The sequence below is a fragment of the Bos mutus genome, chromosome 6, assembly GCF_027580195.1.
Source record: "Bos mutus isolate GX-2022 chromosome 6, NWIPB_WYAK_1.1, whole genome shotgun sequence".
In the NCBI taxonomy this organism is placed as follows: domain Eukaryota; kingdom Metazoa; phylum Chordata; class Mammalia; order Artiodactyla; family Bovidae; genus Bos; species Bos mutus.
Window position 1 is genome coordinate 96,803,411 of NC_091622.1, and position 20,144 is coordinate 96,823,554.

The following is a 20,144-nucleotide window of genomic DNA, read 5'->3' on the forward strand; positions in this document are numbered from 1 at the left end:
TACATACTGTTCTATGGAGAATTCTGCAGTATTCATCACAGCCAAAATCTATTATTAACATGCTCCCTGAAAACCACTTACCCTGCGAAAATATGCACATGTTAAGCAGTTAACACAACTGACATCAAAGAAATTTCTGTTTAACATTTATAAACTAACCCAATGAGCTTTAAATCTGTAGAAAGTTTTTATGAAAGTTGTTGACTTTTTAATGCTGTAATTAACAAAATGCACACAGGGAAAAAAAGTATTTTTGAGGGAGTTTTAAATATTTATATATATGTGTGTGTGTGTATATAAATATGTGTGTGTGTGCCAAATAACATTGAATGGACTATGAATACATTATATTAACAAAATTTAAATGATTCTCTTAGAATAAAGGAAATGGCAACCCACTCCAGTATTCTTGCCTGGAGAATCCCGTGGGCAGAGGAGCCTGGTAGGCTGCAGTCCATGGGGTCACTAAGAGTCAGACGTGACTGAGCGACTTGACTTTCACTTTACACTTTCATGCCTTGGAGACGGAAATGACAACCCACTCCAGTGTTCTTGCCTGGAGAATCCCAGGGACAGAGGAGCCTGGTGGGCTGCCGTCTATGGGGTTGCACAGAGTCAGAAACAACTGAAGCGACTTAGCAGCAGCAGCAGCTTAGATTAAAAAGAGTAAACATTTTTAAAAGGAGAGAAAAAGGGAAAAGAAATAAAAAAAAATCAAAGATTCACCATTTATCTTGACTGTGTCTTAATAAAAATTTTAACCTGTGAGCCACAGAGGCATCTACCTAACATTTCTTAGCACACGCCACCAAAACCTTATTTCCAAACAAGGTCACATTCATAGGTATCCAGAATCAGGACTTGAAAGCATGCTTTTAGGGGGACACAGTTCAACTAGCAGCTCCCTCTTTTCTAAATCCAACTGGTGAGCTCCTCACAGAATGTCAGTCCTAAGTTGCACGGTCCAGTGACCAAGAGGAGAGTTCTGTTTAAGGTGGATGTGATCACTTGCCAAAGCATAGGGGATTTTAATATCATTTTTATTTAAAAAATAATGCTCAGTAATAAGGTGAGATAATACAAAAGTATAGAAAGTGAAACATAAGTATTTCTTACACTGTCAAACAGACACTCTTGAGGTGAGCACTCAACAGTTTGGGGTGAACCTTCCAGAATTTTATATATATATGTGTAAATTCACAAAACTGGCATCATTAGGTCAACAGGTAAAGGTTTAATCTCTAGAGCCTCTTGATCTAAATCCTAGTTTTCCTTCTAGTTGTGTTGTCATTCAGTCGCTAAGTCACGTCCAGCTCTTTGCAACCCCAGGGGCTGCAGCACACCAGGCTTCCCTGTCCTTCACTGTCTCCCAGAGTTTGCTCAAACTCGTGTCCATTGAGTCGACTGTGTAACACTGGGCAATATATTTACTTCTCTCAGTCTGAGTTTTCTTATTTAGAAAATAAAAGATGATAAGATTACTACTTTGTATAAAGGTTTGGGAATTAAATGAGCTAATAAATGTGAAGTGCTTGAAACAGTACCTGGCACACACAAAGTGCTTAATAAGATTATTTAATACTCTACTGCAGCTGCAGCTTATTTTTTAAATATACTATATCTTAAAGATCTGTTTTTGAACTTAAATACAGTTGATTTACAATGTTATGTTAGTTTCAGGTATAAAACACAGTGATTCAGTTATATACATATATTCTCTTTCAGATTCTTGTCCCTTATAAATTACTACAAAGTATTAAGTACTTTGAGTATAGTGAAATATTGCTGAGTATAGTTCCGTGTGCTGTATACTAGGTCTTTGTTGGTTATCTATTTTTATATATAGTATTGTGTATATGTTAATCCCAAACTCCTAATTTATCCCTGCCCCTACATCCACATTTAGTAATCATAAATTTGTTTTCTATTTCTGTTTTGTAAATATGTTCGTTTGTATCTTTTTTCTTAGACTCCACATTTAAGTGATATCATATGGTATTTGTCTTTGGTTACTTCACTTAGTGTGATAATCTCTAGGTTTATGCATGTTGCTGCAAATGGCATTATTTCATTCTTTTTATGGCTGAGTAATATTCAGTTATATATATCTGAATATATTTATCCATTCATCCATTGATGGACACTTGGGTTGCTTCCATGTCCTGGCTATTATAAATAGTGCTGCAGTGAACATTGGGTGCAGGTATCCCTTTAAATTACAGTTTTCTCCAGATATAGATATATTTTTAATATGGATAGAGTGGACAACAAAAATAGGAACAACAAACAAGAGCAATGAATAGGAAGCAGTAACAAATATGGTAGCTATTAATCCAGCTATGTCAGTAATCACTTTAAAAGTTAATGGTGTAAATACACCAATTAAAAGACAGAGATTATCAAACTGGATCAATGAACTGTCATGAGAAAGAGAAGACAAGCCACAGACTGAGAGAAAATATTTGCAAAAGACAAATCTGTTAAAGGACTGTAATCCAAAATATACAAAGAACTCTTAAAACTCAACAAAAAGAAAATAAACAATCCAGTTTTAAAAGTGGGCCAAATATTTAAATAGATGTCTCACCAAAGAAGACATGCAGATGACAAATAAACATATGAAAAGGCCCAATATCTTATGTATTAGGGAATTGCAAATTATAGCAACAATGAGGTACCCCTAACTTACCTATTAGAATGGCTAAAATTCAAAACACTGACAATACCAAATGCTGACAATGTGGAGCAGGAGGAACTCTTATTTACTGCTGGTGGGAATGCAAAATGGTACAGTCACTTTGGTAGACAATTTGGCACGTTCTTATGCAACTAACATCCTCTTACCGTATGACCCAGCAATTGTGTTTCTCAGTATTTACCCAAAGGAGTAAAAAATCATATCTACACAAAAAACCTGTATATGGATATTATACAAGTGTTATTCATAATTGCAGAAACATGGCAGCAATCAAGATGTCTTCCCATAGGTGAATGGATAAATAAACTACAGTATGGACTATTATTCAGCACTATAAAGAAATGAGCTATTGAACCATGAAAAGACATGAAGGAACCTTAAATACATGTTACTAAGTGAAGGAAGCCAATCTGAAAAGGCTCCATACTGTATGACTCTATATGATATTCTAGAGAAAGCAAAACTATGGCAACAGTAAAAAGACCGGTTGTTGCTCGGGCTTAGAGAGAAGGGAAGCATGAATAGGTGGAGCACAGAGGATTTTAAGGGCCATTATGAAACTGTTCTGTATGATTCTCTTGTGACAAATACATGTCATTAGACATTTGTCCAAATCCACCAAATGTGCACTATTAACAGTGAACCCTAAGGTAAACTACGGACTTTGGATGATAATGGTGCATCACTGTAGGGACATCCGTTGTGACAAATGGACCACCCAGGCGCAGGATGTTGATGGTGAGGGAGGCTGTGTGTGGGGGCGGGGGGAGGGGTAAGGAATATGCAGGAACTCTGAAATTTCCACTCAATTTTATTGTCAACCTAAAAAGTGAAGTGAAAGTTGCTCAGCCGTGTCTGACTCTTTGTGAGCCTATGGACTGTAGCCTGCCAGGTTCCTCTGTCCATGGAATTCTCCAGGTCAGAATACTGGAGTGGGTAGCCAGTCCCTTCTCCAGGGAATCTTCCCAACCCAAGGATCGAACCCAGGTCTCCCACATTGCAGGCAGATTCTCTACAGCCTGAGCCACCAGGGAAAGTCTATACAAATAAGTAATTTAAATTAAAAAAAAAAACACTTCAGAACATTGCTGGTTGAATACATTGATATATTCCCTCTCTCACCATTCCCCATTTTTTTTCTGCAAGATTAAGGTAGGACAATTTGAGGCTCAGTTGATTCTCTATGCTGAAATACCAGTGAGATGTCCCTCTGACACCTTTGTTCCGATTTGTACAATGTATTACAATAGATTTCACTTATAGAAAATTAAATGTATATTATATTTCACTTCTCTATAGATGAAATATAATACAAATCAAGTTGACAGCTCGATATCCACACTGAAGAGTCAAGTAACTGATGTAAAAAATGTTATGACCCAAAATATCGATAAAATTTTGGAAAGCGAAGACAGATTGAATATCTTCACTGGTAGAATGGATGATCTGCAAACAACTGTGAGTGTTCCACAGCTGTCTTGATACCCAAACAGTGCTCTAAGTCATAGGATCCCTGCTCTGGAGACAAACTGCCCAAAGCAAAAACATTCTGGGACACTCAGTGAGATGATCCTGTATCACCAGACTCTCTCTTTATCAAAGATTATTGCAGTGCAACTAAAATAGTAAAAGGATAATTCTAAAACAACCCAAATTTTAAAGCCTATTAAAGGAGAAAATGGTTATTTGTGTAACTGAAGGATTTCCTATTTAAGAAACACACAGGTTAGTCAACAAATAAATTCCAAGAGGAAAAGGAGAGCGAAACTTAGCGAAAAAAGGATTTAGAAGAGTTATCAGTTGCAATATGTAGTCATTACTGGATTTTGATTCAAATAAACTACAAAAATGAACATTTACAGTATCATGAAACAGATATTTGAACTCTGGCTGGATATTGACGAGATTAAGAAATGTTAGTAATTTTTAGGTGTGATAATGGCATTCTGGGTATGTTTTTGAAGAGTCTTTACTTATTAGAGATATATACTAAAATATATATGAATGAAATTATGTAACATCTAATATTTGCTTCAAAATAGTTCAGGAGTAGGGGAGTAGAATGGGGTATACATTAAACAAAAATTGGCCATAAATTAACAATGGTTGAATCTGGATGTTGAGTATATAGGGATTCATTATACCATCCTGTCAACTTTTGTTATATGTCTGAAATTGTCTGTTAGAGAACAGTTTTAAAACAATCACTAAGGTTTGAAGAGTTCCCTCTGAACATTTTTTTTTCTTGGCCATGCTTCACGACTTGTGGGATCTTAGTTCCCTGACCAGGGATCAATCCTGTGCCCCCTGCAATGAGGCACAGAGTCCTAACCACTAGATCACCACAGAATTCCCTGTGGTGAGCATTTTAAATTTTATTTTTACAGATCTTTTCTAGAAACACAGATACCATATAAAGCAAAGTATATACATACTTTTTACTTACCAAGTTCTGTTGGTTCAACCTCCTAAATCTTTTTTATTATAAGCTTCATTTTTTTCACCTTTCAAAACAATTTACAAGGTATTATTCATATATAATATTCACGCACTCTTAAGTATGGAGTATGATGAACTGTGATAATTGTGAACAATTGTGTGACCGCAGTCAAGTTGTAGACTAGCTCTTCCATCCTAAAATCTGCCCTCCTCTGTAGTTGACTCTCCCCCCACCCCTGACCCCAACCAACTACTCATCTGCTTTCTGTCACTAGTGCTGTCTTTTCCGGAATGTCTTATAAGTACAGTCATACAGTGTATAGTATTCTGTGTCTGACTTCTTAATGTTTTTGATATTCATGTTGTGCATTGTTAATGTTTTCTTCCTTATCACAGAATGGCTAAATCTCTTTTAAACCCACCTTCTGCCCATTCCAGTGCCGCTCACTGTCTCACTCTGAGGTCAGTTACCTCTTGTCTGAATATGGTAATTCCCAGATTTAATTGTTCTCCCTATTTTTGGTCCCACTCTGCTCCATTCATCCTCCACAGTGACACTAGAGTATTCTTTTAAAATTCAAGTAGTGAGCATTATCTACAGCCCTCTTTTAAAATTATTATTATTATTATTTTTTGCTGTGCTGGGTCTAAGTTGCAGCATGCAGTATCTTTTATTGCAGCACAGGGGCTTCTCTCTAGTTGAGTCCCACGGACTCAGTTGTCCTACAGCCTGTGGGATCTTAGCTCCCCAACCAGGGATCAAACCCATGTCCCCTGCATTAGAAGGTGGATTCTTAACCTCTGGACCACCAGGGAAGTCCCTATCTATAGCCTTCTTAAAACCCCCCTGTGGTGCAAGGTAGAGTCCAACCTCCCTAACTTGATGAGCTTTCTTCTGACTACATTGCCAGTCACATCACCCAGAGGTCATGGTTTTATAGTTTATAAATCTCAAAAATTATCAGACTACTTGTAGTTCTCCCAAATATATGTTGCATTATTTCATACCCGTATGCATACTGTTCCTTCTTTTTCCTTGCTTTGGAAAACTTCTACTCATCCATCAAAACCCAACTCAAGAATCATCTCCTCATCCATTTCTCAGGCTGAATCTATCCCTCTCTCATCTGTGCAGTCCCTGCATCTTTTATTTATTGATTAATTTGACAAATATCTCTTGAAGATCTACTGTCTACCAAACTCTATGTTAGGCACTAAGAATAATAAGAATAATAGAAGAAGAATAAGGCACCATCTACCAAACTCTATGTTGGGCACTAATATAATAAGAAGTGGTGCAGCAAACAAGCACTCGATGTTAGTTAAGTTAAACACTACTTACTTAAAGCAACCCTCTACATTTTTTTTTTTGGAGTGTTATATCTACATGTTAAAGAAATTCAAGGATTTCCTGGGGCCACTAGAAGCTGGAAGAGAAGAAAGGACCACCCCTTAAACTGTGTTGACACTGTACAGACTTGTGTTCTCCAGGACTCTGAGACAGTACGGGTCCTGTTGTTCTGAGCCACCCAGCTTGTAGAGCTGTGCTACAGCCGCCCTAGAAAACAAGGGCAGTTTGTTGACAGAAACCTGTATGTGCGCATTCAGTTGCTAAGTCATGTCTGACTCTTTGAGACCCCACGGACTGTAGCCCACCACACTTCTCTGTCCATAGGATTTCCCAGGCAAGAATACTGGAGTGGGTTCCCATTTCCTTCTCCAGGGGCAACCCTCTACATTATTTTTATAGCAGGAAAAAGAATAGGTCACATCAGTTTATATAATCTATAAAGAAGAATTAATAAAGAAAATCATTGTCTACGATTCAGTTGTACTTTATGAGAATTATAACAAAAGAGTTCAGATAAAACTGTTCTAGCCATTTAGATTCATGCATTAATAAACATTCTTTGGGGGCCTATTATGTACAGGGTATTATGCTTGTCGTCTTCAGGGATTAAAAAAAATGAATGAGATACTTTTCAAAGTTTAATCTATTGCAGGAGACATATTAGTATAAGCCTAGCTACAATATAAGTATGTGTTAAGTTCATAAAAGATGGATAAAGCGTAACAGCCAAAGAGTGGATAACTGATAGTGTCTACATTTTTACAATGCATTTTGAAATCACAATCATTAAATTCTAAAATCAGTATTATATCATTCAACATTTATTTCAGGTATGTGAAAATTTTCTGTGAATGATATATCTAATACCCTTGTAATCATCAGCCAGCCATATATGGCCTTAGCATTTTGCCACATTGGATATGGGCCTTTGGTTTTCAAAGAAATAAAATTATAAATGTAATTAAAGTCACCTCTGAATCTTTCCCGAGCTCATTCCACTCCCTCACTAGAAGAAACACTATTATGAATTTGATATGAATCATTTGTATGCATGTTTTCATTCCTTTGCTATAATATGTATCTATAGTTGGTTTGCATTTTTTAACTTTGTTATATATGACATTCTAATGAGCTTCCCCTTCTGCAATCTGTTTTTAGTTCAACATTATTATTTTTTGAAATGTATTAATTTTGATACACTTAGCTCTAATTTATCAGTTTAGCTTCTGACAGCATCTCATTACTATTTGAAGAAATAGAGTGTTTTTGTCCTTTCCCCTTTTATCAGCATTAATGTAGGTTCCAACTTCTTTATTATCAACAACACTGCATTGAACACCCTTGTACATGTCTTTTGGTACACGCTTGCAAAATGTTTCTAAGACAGAGGTCTACGGAATTTTTTGATCATGCACATTTATTTGTAGAGTACTGTTGAGAATGCATTTAAATATATATAAATTATATGTATTATCCTATAATAATCTTATATAAAACATATAGAAAAGTAGAAATTTAAAGAATGAGACAAAGATGAAATAAAATTAAATAGTTTGTTTTCTTAAGAAAATAAAACTCTAATTAAGAAAAAAAATTTAATAATGTATTTTAATTATAGCAATGCGATTAAAAGTCAGATCTGATTACAAATGACTTTAAAGTCTCTAAATATGGAAGGTGGACTATTCAAACTAGAAGCAGAGATATATTCTCTTTGTCATTTTCTTGTTGTTTAGGTTTGCCTTATTAGTGTTAATATAATTAAGCCACGTCTATTCTTTGGCTTAGTTAAAACTAATAAATATTACCCATCCATTCACTTACTCACATGTATCGTCGGTGTTAACAATACACTGCAAGAGAATGGATAAAGGAGTTTGCAGTGGCGAACTCTTCATCACTGTGGAATTTCCACCCTACTCTCAAAACACCTTAACTTTCATGATTTAATTATTTTACACCATACCTAGGGAAGATGTCAGTGGCTATCCATATGTTAAAATTTAAATATTTTCATTTCCTTCTTGTTTTTTAGATTAAGACAAATAGGGATTCTAATATTACTTTCCTGCTCTCCAGTGGGTCATCTGAACCCCTTGGGATGCTTGATCCTATTTTAAACCATCTAGAATATATACATAGAAATTGAATTTCTGGATCTTAAAATATATGCACCCTTGAATTAAGCAAATAATTTAAAATCGCTTTCCAAAGATTGTGCCAATTTATACTTCCATCAGTACTGTATGAAAGGTTCTGTATCTTTCCAGTACTTGGGATTATGAGATTATAATTTTTAACAATCTGACAGGGGGAAGAAAATATCATCTAAATTTGCATTTTGGATGACAGTGAGCAATTTTTATGTTTATTAACCATTAGAATTTCTTCAGTGAACTGTTTGTTGATATCCTTTGACCATTTTGCTAATGGGGTGCTTATCTTTTTAATAGTTTGTAATATATATTCATGTATAAAACAATGATTTTATAACTATTAGAATAAAGAATGAGTATATAATTCTTCATCCTAATACTTAGGCAGTTGTATAAAGTTTACATATGTTCTCCCAATATTTGGCTTGATTTTAGCTTTGTGTATAGTATCTTTTTTTAGGACAGAAGTCATTTTTTTTACTATTTTTTTAATTGCAGTATAGTTGACTTGAGAAACTTGTATGCAGGTCAGGAAGCAACAGTTAGAACTGGACATGGAACAACAGACTGGTTCCAAATAGGAAAAGGAGTTCGTCAAGGCTGTATATTGTCACCCTGTTTATTTAATTTATATGCAGAGTACATCATGAGAAACACTGGACTGGAAGAAACACAAGCTGGAATCAAGATTGCCGGGAGAAATATCAATAACCTCAAATATGCAGATGACACCACCCTTATGGCAGAAAGTGAAGAGGAACTCAAAAGCCTCTTGATGAAAGTGAAAGTGGAGAGTGAAAAAGTTGGCTTAAAGCTCAACATTCAGAAAACGAAGATCATGGCATCCGGTCCCATCACTTCATGGGAAATAGATGGAGAAACAGTGGAAACAGTGTCAGACTTTATTTTTCTGGGCTCCAAAATCACTACAGATGGTGACTGCAGCCATGAAATTAAAAGACGCTTACTCCTTGGAAGGAAAGTTATGACCAACCTAGATAGCATATTCAAAAGCAGAGACATTACTTTGCCAACAAAGGTTTGTCTAGTCAAGGCTATGGTTTTTCCTGTGGTCATGTGTGGATGTGAGAGTTGGACTGTGAAGAAGGCTGAGCGCCAAAGAATTGATGCTTTTAAACTGTGGTGTTGGAGAAGACTCTTGAGAGTCCCTTGGACTGCAAGGAGATCCAACCAGTCCATTCTGAAGGAGATCAGCCCTGGTATTTCTTTGGAGGGAATGATGCTAAAGCTGAAACTCTAGTTCTTTGGCCCCCTCCTGCAAAGAGTTGACTCATTGGAAAAGACTCTGATGCTGGGAGGGATTGGGCGCAAAAGGAGAAGGGGACGACAGAGGATGAGATGGCTGGATGGCATCACTGACTCGATGGACGTGAGTCTGAGTGAACTCCGGGAGTTGGTGATGGACAGGGAGGCCTGGCATGCTGCGATTCATGGGGTTGCAAAGAGTCGGACACGACTGAGCGACTGATCTGATCTGATAGTTGACTTACAGTGTTGTGCTAATCTCTGCTGTACAGCAGTGATTCAGTTATACATATATATGAATATCCTTTTTTATACTCTTTTCCATGTGGTTTATCATAGGTTATAGAATATAATTCTCTGTGCTACAGTAGGACGTTGTTGTTTATCTATCCTACGTGTAAAAACTTACATCTGCTAACCCCAACTTCCACTCCAGCCTTCCCCTAACCTCCTCCTCCCTCTTGGCAGCCACCAGTCTCCTCTCTATGTCCATGATTCTGTTTCATAGATAGGTTCATTTGCGTCATAGTTTAGATTCCACATAAAAATCATATCATAGGGTATTTATCTTTCTCTTTCTGACTTACATAGTATGATAATCTCTAGTTGCATCACTGTTGCTACAAATGGGATTATTCCATTCTTTTTAATGGCTGAGTAGTATTCCACTGTATATATGTACCACATCTCTTTATCCATTTACCAGGACAGAAGTCTTTAACTTCCATGTCGGCAAATGTATCTGTCTTGCTTTTTGTGATTTATGCTTTCTGTGTTTATTTAGGGCTTCCCAGGTGACTTTCCCCAGGTTACAAAGACAGTCTTACATTGTCTCCCCCAAAATTTTAATTCTGCTTCTTAAACATGGATCATTAGAACAGGGGGCATTTTATTTTTGTGTAAAGTATAAGGTAGGAGGGCTTCTCAGGTGGCTCAGTGGGTAAATAATCTGCCTGCAATGAAGGAGATGCAGGAGATCCAGGTCCAATCCCTGGGTCAGGAAGATTCCCTGGAGGAGGGTATGGCAACCCACTCCAGTATTCTTGCCTGGAGGATTCTATGGACAGGGGAGCCTAGAGGGAGGGCTACAGGCTGTAGAGTGGCAAAAAGTCGGACATGACTGAAACGACAGCACACGAGGTAGGAATCAAATTTCATTATTTTCTATATAAATAGGCAGTTGCCCAACAACCATTCGTTGAATAGCTCAGCCTTCCCCATTTGTTTTGTAATGCCAACCTTGCCACATATAATGTTTTCATATGCAAACAACTTTCATTCTTTTGATTTGTATATATTATATTCTTCTGGTCTATTTCTGTATCCTTGCACCAGTATTATACCATTTTAATTATTATGACTTTAGGAGAAGCCTTTATATCTTATAGGGCAAGTTCATCTACTTTCTCCTTTTCAGAAATTATGTTGGTTAGGTTTCTTTCTCTTTCAGGGAATTGTAGAATCAACATCTCAAGTTACACACAAAAGAAATGTTCGTATATTAGTTGGAATGACAGTAGTATGGGGAGAACTAACACCTTTAAAATACTGTTTTCCCATCTCTGAACATGCTATGTCTCTTTTCCTAAGTCTTTCAAAATCTTTCGAGTTTTATAATTTTTCCCATAAAGATCTTGTACAACTTTTATGAGATTTATTTCTTGATATCTGTTTTTGTTGTTATTTTATATGATATTTTTAAACTACATTTTCAAAAAACTTTTGGTTAATAGGAACACAGTCAATTTTTGCATACTGATGTTTATATCCCAAGTCTTGCTGAACTCTTTTGTGGTAATATTGTCTAAAAAATTATTTTCATTTTCTGTATAGCAGTTCTATAAAAAGCTAAGATCATGGCATCCAGTCCCATCGCTTCATGGCAAATAGATAGGGAAATGATGGAATCAGTGACAGACTTTATTTTGGGGGGCTCCAAAATCACCACAGATGGTGACCGTCATTAAAAACACTTGCTCCTTGGAAGAAAAGCTATGACAAATCTAGACAGAATATTAAAAAGCAGAGACATTACTTTGCTGACAAAGCTCCATGTAGTCAAAGTTATGATTTTTTCAGTAGTCATGTATGGATGTGATAGTTGCACCATAAAGAAAGTTGAGTGCCCAAGAATTGATGCTTTTGAACTGTTGGAGAAGACTCTTGAGAGTCCCTTGAACTGCAAGGAGATCAAACCAGTGAATCCTAAAGGAAATCAGTCCTGAATATTCATTGGAAGGACTGATGCTGAAGCTGAAGCTCCAATACTTTGGCCACTGGATGCGAAGAACTGACTCATTGCAAAAGACCCTGATGCTGGGAAAGATTGAAGGCAGGAGGAGAAGGGGACGACAGAGGTTGAGATGGTTGGATGGCATCACCGACTCGATGGACATGAGTTTGAGCAAGCTCTGGGAGTTGGTGATGGACAGGGAAGCCTAGTGTGCTGCAGTCCATGGGGTCACAAAGTGTCAGACATGACTGAGGGACTGAACTGATAATATGTAAAAAATGACAGGATTTTTTTCATCCTTTCCAATATATATTTTGTTTTCTCTTTCTTTCCATCCTTCTTTCCCTCCTTCCTTTCTTCCTTTTTCTCTCTCTCTCTTGTTCTTTCTTTCTTCTTTTCTTCCTATCAGTACATTAGCTAGGACCTCCAGTAATATATTGAATAGAAATGGTAATGTCTGAAATACTTTTGTTCCTGATGGAAAAATTAGTAAAAATGGTTTTATGTATTTTGTCCATTCTTCCACACCTCTTTTCTCTGGCAACCACACTGCAAAGCTTTTGTTTTTTTCTTTTTTGGTCTTTTTAAAGGACCAGTTTTTGGTTTATCATTTCATTCAAAACTTAGTTGACTTCAAATCTTTTTGCATCTAAACATTTCCAAGGGCCTGTAGACACATGTAAAGTTCTTTTCCAGACACACTTCTCAAGTTCTAAAGCCTGGTTATTTGCTTTCTTGCTCATGCCTCCCTCTCAGGTTAAAAGGCCATCTACCTTGAGGCCATTCATCTGGGTTGAATAGGAAGCTTACACCCTTAATCTGATCTCTAATGCAGGGCAGAATTTTTTTTTTTTTTTGTAATGTAAAATTCACATAACATAAAATTAACATTTTAAAGTATGTAAAGTACTAAAGGTATAGGTAACACCAAGTGAATACTGACTTCAGTATAGGTGGTGAGAAGTGTTTGGACTCTGGATATATTTTGAAGGTGGCGTGAATTAGAGTTGCTGACAGATTGGACACGGGGTGATAGAGAATGTGGAGCCTTGTTATCTGGAAGGATGGAATTTGAGTAACTTCATTGCTCTCCTCATGTGAGCCCAAGGCTTAGCCCACTGTCCCTGTGACCACTAAAACCCTAAGCCCTGCCTGCATGGTAGAAGCCAACACCATCACCTTCCCGAATCCAGGGGAGCTGTGCCATCAGTGCAGCTTCTTGCTGCTTCCCCAGGTTCCTGCTCTTGACCTTTCTCTTACTTTCTTCCAAGCTCAGCTAGGCATTTAAGTTTGCTTCTTATATTGGGTTGACCAAAAAGTTCATTTGGGTTTTTCCATAAGTTATTGTTGGTTAATAAGTTAATATTAAGTTGGCACATTTTTAGGCCAACTTAATATATTATCTAGCATTTTTGAGTAGTAATACTGGTGGGCTTGCCAGGAGGCTCAGTGGTAAAGAATCCACCTGCCAATGTAGGAGACACAGGTTCGATCCCTGGGTGGGGAAGATCTGCTGGAGGAGGAAATGGCAACCCACTCCAGTATTCTTGCCTGGAGAATCGCATGGACCGCAGAGCCTGGCGGGTTACAGTCCATGGGTCACAAAGAATCACACAACAGAGCACACCCACACAAAGTGGCAAGGTTACAGTTACACAATCCTCTATATCACTGGGCCTTTTACTTTTTTATTAGATTATATCATGTATCTTTCCTGTCAGAAAAGAAGCAACATCTAAATCCCAGAAAGTTATAGCAAAAAAAGTTGAGATTTTTTGCCTTCCCTTTCAAGAAAATCTCACTTTTATGTATACATCATATTTTCATGATTACATGGGGAAAAATTACTTTCTCCTTGAAGCCCGTTGAGTAGAAGCAGCTCAAAACAAGATGAAATTTCACTGAAGTATTTTATAATTGTTCTCAGGTTATTTTCACACAGATATCATATAATCATTCTCATTAAATCCTCTATTTTTGCCTATCTAAATTAATCTTCTCTCTCTTTTCTCTGGATCTTTTTGTAAAAGACTCCACCGAATGTACTTAAAAAGCAGATTTTTTTAACAAAAACTAGGACAATAAGCTTTCTGTCAGTCTGCCTACAGATGAATATGGGTCATGGATTTGAACCTAGCAGATTAAACATATACATTTTTCTTGGTATGCTCTCAAAACTCCATAAAATGATAAGTAAAACAACAGTTACGAATTTTAATGTATAAACCACTAAGATTTTTTAGAAAAAGAATAACAGGAAAGAAATCTCAAAATTTTGGAAGCTAGAAAAAATTTAGGTTCTTTGTATTTAATAGCTTCAATTGAAGCAGTGAAAGCTCAAAACACAAGCTTATAGTAGCAGAAGATATTAAGATGCAAACTGATCCAGGCCATAAAAGCTTGGAAAGGATCAGCAACTGGACGCGCATGGTACTTCTAAAAGTAGACACACGGTACTTCTAAAAGCAGTATGGGTCTAGAAAGAAGTGACTTGAGTATAAAGTTTTTCAAAGGAACAAGTTACCTGTAGAGTCCCTCCCCTTCTTTTTACAACCACGCTGCTTCCTCTCCTTATCACTGACAAAGGATGATAAATTGTATTATCTAAAGACAATGGATCTAAGAGATTTTAAATTCAGATACCAGGTGCAGTTAAGGCCAGAGTGACCATCATATTAAAATTATGTGAACTTAGTGAAAATCCAGAATATGGTGACCACTCTCCAACCTGTCTCCCAGGCAGCTTCACTCAGCGGGAGATTAGAAGATTCCTCCCTAAGAAAACTGACTAGACCAAGGAAAAAAGACCTACAGATACTAATTTACAAGTATTGAGGCATTCCCCCAATGAAACGGTCAGGTGTGCACCAGATTACCCTATAGAGAAACTCACCAAATCATAGCCCTCACTCACTCATAGTGAGTTTCCAACCATCACTTTAATCAACAACACAGATCATGAGATATTTGAGAAAAATCTCTATAATAAAAAAAAATAAATAAAAATAAACAGGAAAAAAAGAAACTCAGACAAAACAGATTATGTACAAGAAAAAGAAAGCTTCATTATAAAACAAAACACCTCTAACTTCCCTGGTGGCCCAGTGCTTCAGACTGTACTTCCAGTGCGGGGGGCACAGATTAGGTCCTTGTTTGAGGAACTAAGATCCCACATGCTGCATGGCATGAGAAAAAAATAAACTGTTAATAATAATCCTCTCTAGGGGAGAAGGACAAATTAGGAGTTTGAGATTAACACATACATACTCCTCTCTATAAAATAGATAACCAACAACGACCTACTATATAGCACAGGAACTATACTCAATTTTGTAATACCCTATAAGGGAAAAGAATCTGAAAAGATATATATATATATATGACTGAATCACTGTGGTATATACCTGAAACTAACACAATATTGGAAATCAACTGTACTTTAAAAAGAAAAAAAGAAAAAAAAACCTCTCTAACATCCTGGGAGAAATAACAGAATATAATACAACTCTGAAAACAGAATGAAAAGCTATGTAAAAACTTATTCATAAAACAAAAAGTTCTTTTGGAAATTAAAACAGTAGTAAAATTTTAAAATTAAATAGAATTATTGAAATATAAAGTTGAGATATTCTCTCAGAGAGTAGAGCAAAAAAAGAGAGAAGAAAGAGGACAGTCTAAGAGATTCAACGTATGAATAACAGGAGTTTCAGAAAAAGGAAATGAAGGAATCAGAGGAGAGAAAACCAGATTAATACAAGAAAAATTCCTAAAACAAAAAACATGAATTTACAGATTCAATGAACAACAAAAAAGGACCATAGCAGAGCATATAATCTTGAAATTATAGAATGTTAGAAGAGAGGATTCTGAAGGCTTTCACATGGAGAAAGAAAAACAAAGACTTGGCAAATAGAGTAACAACAGATTTTGCAAAAACAGTATAGGTGTGCTAAAGAAAAAAGAAGGAATGCTTTCAAAATTCTGAAAGAAAATGATTTCCACACTAGATTTCTATAACCAAACTACCAACTCAATGTAAGGGTAGAATGAAGTCATTTCTAGGCATGTAATTTTCAGAAACTTACCTCCCAGTCACCCATTCTAAGAAATTTTCACAAGAAATTTTTCACTAACAAGAGGGAATAAATCAAGGAATGAAAAGAAATGAGATTGAAAGAACAAGAGAAGGGCACGCCCAGAATACTGGTGAAGAAAGATCTGAAGATTAAAGCTTTAGGTATAGCAAACCTGGACCCCAACCAAAACCCACTGGAGCAGATCAAAAAGACTGTGTGGAACTTCCAAGATAAAGCAGAAGGGACCCCGGTGGTCCAGTGGTTAAGAATCTGCCTGGCAATGCAGGGGACATGGGTTCAATCCCTAGTCCCGGAAGATCCCATGTGCCTCAGAGCAACTAAGCCCATGCGCCACAAATACTGAGCCCTCATGCTACAGCTACTGAAGCCCATGTAGCCTAGAGTCCATGCTCTGCAACAGAAGCCACTGCAATGAGAAGTCCACGCACTGCAACAGAGTAGCCTGCATTGTCCACAACTAGAGAAAGGCCTCAGGCAGCAAAGAAGAGCCAGCGTGGTCAAAAATAAATATATGTGTATTTATGGCTGATTCATATTGATCTTTGACAGAAAACAACAAAATTCTGTTAAACAATTATCCTTCAATTAAAAAATAAATATATTTTTTAAAATTTTAAATAATAGATAAAACAAATGGATGCGCCACAGGAGCCATCAAAGGAAGGATTTTTTTTTTTTTGGAGGTATGGTAGGAATTATTATATCCTCTTTTCTATAGTTGGAAACAGAAAAAAATCAAGAACTATATATATATATATTTCTAGTAATATATATGTATAATAATAATATGTAAATATTTCTAGTAACCCATAGGAAAACAAACACCAGGAAAAAACAGACAGCTAAATGAGATGGACTGAGCAAGTATTTCCTGATCACCCACTATACATCAGACAGTGTTTAAGGTCAGGGTTTCTCAACCGAGGCACACTTGGGACTGCCCGAGGCCTTGCAGGATGTTCAACAGCATTCCTGGCTCCTAGCCATTAGACGCCCAGCAGCAACCCCTAAATTCATGACAGGCAAAAATGTCTCCTGATACTGCCCAATGCTCTCGGGAAGGCACAAGCATCCCCAGGTGAAAACCACTGTTCCAGGCAATAGGGATACAGCAACTAACAAAACACACAAACAAGAGCTGAAAGTGATTACCTCTGAAGAATAGGATTGGGGTGGAAAGGAGCAGGACAGGAGAAGGCACTTTTTACTCACACACCTTACAGAATTCTGACTGCCCAAACTGTACATGCATGTTACATTAATGCAAGAGAATAAATAACCTAAGAGAAGAATGTAAAGCCCATTTATACCTTAATTCAGTATTTCTACACAAGGCAGTATAGTCACACAATTCTAGATCTGAATCCCAGCTCCGTCACTTTCTCTGAGGCAAGTAACTTCAAACTTTCTGAGCCTCATTTTTCTTCAACAGTGTAAAACAGGAATATTAACCTAAGGTTATTATGAGTATTATAGTATTGTGCAGAAATACCTACAGTGCACATCCTATAGTGCCTGCACTTAAAGCACTGTAACACATTGCAAAGTACACCTAGTTGCTAGCTTCCATACTCCAAGTCCTTGGGATAATCAGCATCATCTTGGATACACAAACCTGGGCTCCCATAACTCGTCATAAACTAGAGTCATGAGGCCATCTGAGTGGCATACCAGGACTCATGCCACTTACAGTAAGCACTGCAAGCATCTACCTTGATTTTGTTCTTGGAAAATCACTGTACACTGAGACTAAAGAAGCAGACGTGATGCATGAAGAAAGATAAGTGAAATATGATAGTTTTCCTTATCCGGGTGGCAGACAGCAGAAATCCATGTAAGCATCAAGCAATTCACTTGTATCATGACTAGATGAAAAGCAGTTCCATATATTTTAAAAAGGAGTGGACCGAATAGGGGGGTGGGCATAAGGATTTTATAATTTTGTGTGGCCACGTTTCATTTCTCTTTATTGCTCCTTGAATTCTTTCAATAATTTTAATAATATTTAATAAAAGTGAGCTGTTTTGTTTAGGTTAATTAGGTGAAGATATGAAACTTTTTTGTATTATACTTAAGGAAACCCATCTCATTATTCATCAAAATATTAATAATGGCATAATTTATTCTTATATCCAGTCTTGATATACTGTATTCACTATCTTGGTTAATTCTCAGAATCTGAGCTACTCTGTGGCAGGTACTATTATCCTCATTTAATAAGCAGATCTAGTCATTCATTTTTTTTCCAACAAACATTAACTAAACACCTGCTCTATATCGTTGGTTCACTGTTGGGACTATAGCAGTGAATGAAACAGACAAAAATCCCTGCCTTCATAGAGCTTACATTCTCGACAAACAATAAAAGTAAAAATTACATACTGTTAGAGGAGAGGTTAAGTACTTTGGGAAAAAATAGTGTATTGAAAGGGAAAAGGGTTGCTGGAATGAAGATGAGTTAGCAATTTTAAATAGGGTTGTAAGCGAGAGTGACACTTGTAAAATCATGAAGATGAGGAAACTGGAGTTCAGAGAGTAACTTTTCAACATCAAAAATTTTAAAAGCCAATAAAACCACAGCTGAACACCATAAGGAATCTTGGTGTACTGTTTTAGAACAGCTGCTCAGACCTACTGAGATTTTGTGATTGATCAAAATCAAATTAAATCCATTCTTCTAAATAGTTCTAATATGTATTATAGGGTACACATTAATCCAGAAATAAGAAGAAATCATGAAATTTGTTTATTTCAGGCCAAAGAATCCCCCCAAACAATGAAGACTCTTAGGAGGATATGGCGGAAACACTGCAAAAAGATCATAATCATCAGCATGGCAATTCTTCTTTCAATCATCATCATTCTTTTAAGTACAAACGTTATACCAACTTGACCCTTCTCCCCATCTGCAAGGATACCAATAAATTGTTATATTAACTAGAGAGTTCTACCACCACCAATTACAAAAGCATTCTCTAGTAGTGGTAGGAGAGCTTCCCTGGTGACTCATATGATAAAGTGATAGGAGGAAGAGGGGGTTGCAGTATTTCCTTGTCTCTTTGGTGTCTCTTGACTGTTGTATCTCCTCCATTTCTGAAACCCCATTTGGTTTGAGGGGTGGAGGGTTGTTTTTGTTATTACCATTGCTCCACTGCTTTTCTGTTACTATTACAAGCACAAACCCTGGAATCAGACTGCCAAGTTTCAGCTCTGCACTCTGCCACATACCACAGAGGTGACTTTAGACAAGTTGGTTATGTTTGGTGCCGAGTTGGTTATGTTTGGTGCTGTTTTCGTCTTTAAAATGGAGCTAATAATACCACACAGTTGTCTGCTGCTGCTGCTAAGTCGCTTCAGCCGTGTCCGACTCTGTGCTACCCCATGGACTGCAGCCTACCAGGCTCCCCCGTCCCTGGGATTCTCCAGGCAAGAACACTGGAGTGGGTTGCCATTTCCTTCTCCAATGCATGGAAGTGGAAAGTGAAAGTGAAGTCACTCAGTCATGTCCGATTCTTCGCAACTCCATGGACTGCAGCCTACCAGGCTCCTCCGTCTACCCCATAGTAAATGCTACTTAAGTGTTAATTATTACTTAATAGGAAAGATGATTCCATTTATGGCACTGACTAAATTCCCATCATCTTACTCTTTACTCAGAAATGACCTTGACCTTAAAATTTCCTGATCTTGTTGGGACTTCCCTGGTAGTCCAGTGGCTAAGACTGGACTCTCAATACAGGGGGTCCAGGTTTGACCCCTGGTCAGGGACCTAGATCCCACATGCCACAACGAAGTTTGCACGTCACAACTAAAGATCCTACGTGCTGCAACAAAGATCAAAGATCCTGCGTGCTGCAACTAAGACCTGGTGCAGCCAAATAATTTTCTTTTTTTAATGAGAATC

At 37.1% G+C, this 20,144-nt stretch overlaps 1 long non-coding RNA gene across 1 annotated transcript in view; it reads left to right on the top strand.

Moving 5' to 3' along the window:
• The window catches only part of LOC138988236 (uncharacterized), a 38,487-nt gene extending 19,199 nt beyond the window's left edge, over positions 1-19,288 (top strand). The window contains exon 3 of the long non-coding RNA XR_011464534.1: positions 18,996-19,288. This is a non-coding gene — a long non-coding RNA (uncharacterized lncRNA). The remainder of the gene's footprint in view (positions 1-18,995) is intronic.
• Positions 19,289-20,144: the final 856 nt, after the last annotated feature.